We start from the raw sequence: 4,901 nt of genomic DNA, 5'->3' as shown, positions 1-4,901 counted from the left end.
CTCCCCCACTAGGGAATCTAACTAAGGTCTTCTGCATGCAGTGGCAAAACCCATAACTGCTAGTCTACACCACAGACACTGGCAGCTTGAATTTGTCGGGACCGGCCTCGGTAGTTCGAGGGATCTGAAGTTCGAGGGATACGGTATCTAACAAAGATAAAGAGGAAGAAAAACCGGGACCGCAGGCACAGTTTGACAGATGCCAGGCGATTGAGTAAACTGTGTTCAACCTATCCGTGTTATACTGTTTAGTCTAGCTTTAGTAAGAGTTTGACGGCACTTGTAACACAATAAGGTCATAGAAGTGCCGAAGATTACAGCTGTTACAAGATAGTTTAAAAACTCAAAGTAAAAGAAGGAGGGGAGATGAGGACGATAGATGTTTGATAGATTAGAAGGAAATAAGGAGCAAACCACACTAGAGCCCCCGCCAACCACATGCTGTATTTAACTGACGTGGCATTAACAGAAAGACTAAGAGTGAACAATATAATCAATATCTTTGGTAAGAAGTTCGTTCTGCGTATGATGAATGGGTCGGAGTTCAAGAGTGGCGCAGCAACATGGTGACCCGCCAATATAAAAAACCAACAGGATGTTTTAGTCTTAGTTTTAGTAAGAGTTTTACGGCACTTGCAACACAATAAGGTCATATAAGTGCCGAAGATTAGAGGTTGTTACAAGAGAGTAACAAACACAAAAAAGAAGTAGGGGAGATATAGACGATAGAGGTTTGATAGGAAAGAAGAATCAAACCACACCAGAGCAACCGCCGACCACCCACCCACCAGGATGGACAGACAAAAACAAAAGATGGACAACACAAAGAAACCAACAGGACGATCACACAGTAGAGAAAAACAACAGAGGGGCGACACAGAAAAACTATCAGGATGGACAGATGGAAACAACAGAAAAATGACACGGGAGACAGCAACAGGATTGACAGACAGAAAAAATTAGAGGGTTGACACAGAAAAACAACAACTGCTAAAAAGACAGAAACAAAAGAGGAATGACATAGAGAAACCAACTGACGAACAGACTGAGACAATACAGGAAAGACACAGAGAGAAACTTACAGGGTGGACAGACAGAAATAGAAGAGGGACAACACAAGACAAAGAAACCAACAGGATTTTTTTTTGGAAGCGTTTTACGGCACTTGCAACACAATAAGGTCATATAAGTGCCGAAGATTAGAGGTGTTACAAGAGAGTAACAAACACAAACAAGGAGGAGGAGAGAGAAGGACGATAGCTTTCGATAGGAAAGAAGGAGCAAACCACACCAAAACACCCGCCATCCACCCACACCAACAGGATGAACGGACAGAAACAATAGAGGTTTCAGTTTGAGTATCGGTAAAGAGAAGTACATAAACACAACAACCAGTCATAAAGTGCAGGGAAGAAGCAAGACAGAGATAGAAATAGCTGAGGGAAAAAAGAGAAGCAGGACCTACCAACGGCGTCCTTCAACCATCCTCAAACAATAGAGAAACCAACAGGATAGACAGACAGACAGAAACAACAGAGGAATGATACAGAGACAGCAACAGGATAGACAGACAGAAACAACAAACGAATGACAGAGAATCCAACAGGATAGACAGACAGAAACAACAGAGGAATTATACAGAGACAGCAACAGGATAGACAGACAGAAACAACAGAGGAATGATACAGAGACAGCAACAGGATAGACGGACAGAAACAACAAACGAATGACAGAGAATCCAACAGGATAGACAGACAGAAACAACAGAGGAATTATACAGAGACAGCAACAGGATAGACGGACAGAAACAACAAACGAATGATAGAGAATCCAACAGGATGGACAGACAGAAACAACAGAGGTATGAGTTTGAGTAAAGAGAAGCCATAATCATAATAAACAAACACAACAGCCAGTCATAAAAGGGGAAGAAGCAAGACATAGACAGAAAAAGCTGAGGGAAAAAAGAGAAGTAGGACCTACCAGTGGCGTCCTTCAACCACCCTCAAACAATAGAGGCATGAGACAGAGAAACCAACCGGATAGACAAACACACAGAAACAACAGAAAAATGACACAGAGACAGCAACAGATGGACAGACAGAAACAATCATGGGATGACACAGAAGCAGGGCAGGAGCTAGCCATAGCAGGGACACCGGCCCACCACCCGCAGTACAAAGTTGAAACCATGTATCAAGTTCAAGCTGTGTTGCCTCAATGCACTATATGACTACCACTCACTAAGGCCATCATATATATACCCAGTGCCAACATCATCATCTCTAGCTAGGAAAAACACCTGAACAAGACAAACTTACATTCATGAGAAAAAATTATTAAAGTTGTCAAGAAGCCATCGAGTAGATCTAGCACATTGAAACTTCAGAACATTCAGTAACACTTTAGCACGCACATTTGCCACATCAAAACACAGAATTCTAAAAAACACAATGGCGTAATCATAATGCTGAAAGGGTACACACAACCAGCTTACATTTGCACAATGTTCTTTCTAATTAATAATAATACATTCAAATTCAAATCCTTCCAGAGCCGTCTCTATGGCAACAGGAAACTACACAGTAAATTAACAATGCAAAAATTTAGACAAATCTGCATGCTCCAGAGAGTCAGCTCTTGACATCCGACATCCATACAATATGCCCATTAACAATAAAAAGAATAAATAACACAAATTTGCCACTTGATCGAGTCATTCCAGAGTTCTTTCATAGTAATATGTAACAAGATAGACAAAAAAGTTAGGTCAGCAAGCTAAAGTAGGACCCGCTGAGCCGAACAGAAATAATAAATAAGGAGATTGAATGACTATGACAATGATTACAATGAAAACACAGTACCTTAAAATAAAAAAAGATTGAATGATGATGACTATGAAAAGACAGCAACTTAAAAAAAAATCAAACTCATTATATATATATGGATGTGAAAAAAGAATGTTGTATCAATGGAAAATGATTTGAGCGTTACCTCAACAAGCTGAGGAATAAGAAACTAATTCAACCGTGTATTCAGACAGACTTCAGACACAATGTGGTGGGAAAAGGCAGGGGAAAAGAAAAAAAAACCTACAAAAAACTAGAATTTACTGGGAGGAGGGGGAATCAAAACAAAAAGGAGAAGTGAATAGACAAGACAGTTGTTAAATCCAAAAGTGAAAAAAAATCTGTCAAGTGAAGAGGCATAAAAAATCCCCCTAAAAATTTTAAAAGTTAAAATCAAAGAGTTCATTCAGACTTTTTGCATCCCTGAAAAAGCTCACATACTCTTTGCTCACATTTTTCCAAGTCACCAGGTAGGTGGTTGGCGGACACTCCAGCGTAGTTTGCTCCCTCTGAGGCATGTATGGTAGTTCCATTATCTCTCTTTCTTCTTTTGTTTTTATTATGACACTCTCAAGCGACGCCTTGAATCTCAGGCAATTATATACATTATGACTATAAACTTATTTGTGTCTCGAGTACCGCAAATCCCTTTCTAAAACTAAACTTTAAAAAGTCGTTAGGATTTTTCGGAAACGCCACCAAAACAATGAGGAGTTTCGGGCCTTAAAAGCAGTCACTGGCCTAAGATCACGTAAAGAATTAAATAAAGTTTATCAAGTGAAAATTTTAAAAAAGCCTGTGACGCACTGATTAAATCATGTAAAAGTGGGTGTAGTCTTTGGAACGACAACCCCCCCCCCCCCCAAATAAAAACAACAAAACCTTCCAACATATGCAACACTTTCTGGGAACTTGACGAGTCTGTCTATGCCATCTTGAGAGAAAAAAAGTCCTCTTTATTAATCTGAGTTTTAAAAAAACTCATTTGTTAAAGACAATTTACATTTTTTTTTAAATGAAGTATGAAAGAGAACCATCAAATAATAAAGGTTCCCCATATGGACTTTGAAACTCATTTACTTAAAAAAACATTTCACAAAAACAGACCCACCGAATAATTAAATATTGCTTGAGAAATGAATCTGTGGCTACATTCTTCCGAGGGCAGCTTAATGAAGAAAGGAATAAAATGCCTCAGTTTGTCACAGCAGCAAATGTGAAATAAAGGAATCTATTAGTTTTAGATGGAATTGCCAAATTCCTTATATAGTGGCAAGTGAGTCAATGAAAAGAACAACTTGAACATCAACATTGGTCAGCCTGCAATAAGTTACATTCGTTTATGTGCAAAAAGGAACAGTAATTTTCAAAGTGGTTTATGGCAATTTTATATGTTACGCTACTTTTTTCCCCATCTTGTAGTGAATCCCTTTTGCGGTGCCTTTTGATCCAACATCCCTTCCAACATTAAGGTTATTTAAGAAGCGGAAACTTTGAACTTAACATCTATCTCCGACAGGACCGAGCCTTAAAAACACCCTGAAACAACCCAACATCTGAAAACCTCATTGGAGATTCGAACCAGGGCCATCCTTTCATGTATCATTTTTTAGGCTTTAAAAATATCATATTGTTACACACATTTCCTGACAGTGCAATCTGAAAAGACTAGTAGTAACAGCGATAGTTATTCAAACATCAGAAAGACATTTATGTGGTACCAAGTGCATATAAGGATTATATCACAATAGCTTTGAAAAAAAAAGAACCCATTCATTTACACTGAGAAAGCAGAAAAGCAAGTTGCACTTTCTGCAAAACTTGCATCATTCAACTAATTCATTCACAATGAAACACTAAAGACAGAAACTGGCACAAACATGACAGGAACTAACACATACACACACACATGACAGTAACTCACTCACACACACACACACACACACATGACACAAACTCACACGTGACAGGTATTCGCGCACGAAGGCACGCACGCAGACACACACACACATATGACAGGAACTCTCACACACACACACACACACACACACA

This window comes from Aplysia californica, unplaced genomic scaffold (assembly GCF_000002075.1).
Source record: "Aplysia californica isolate F4 #8 unplaced genomic scaffold, AplCal3.0 scaffold00577, whole genome shotgun sequence".
Classification (NCBI taxonomy): Eukaryota; Metazoa; Mollusca; class Gastropoda; order Aplysiida; family Aplysiidae; genus Aplysia; species Aplysia californica.
The sequence above is the reverse complement of the archived record's forward strand: the minus strand, read 5'-3'. Positions refer to the sequence as shown.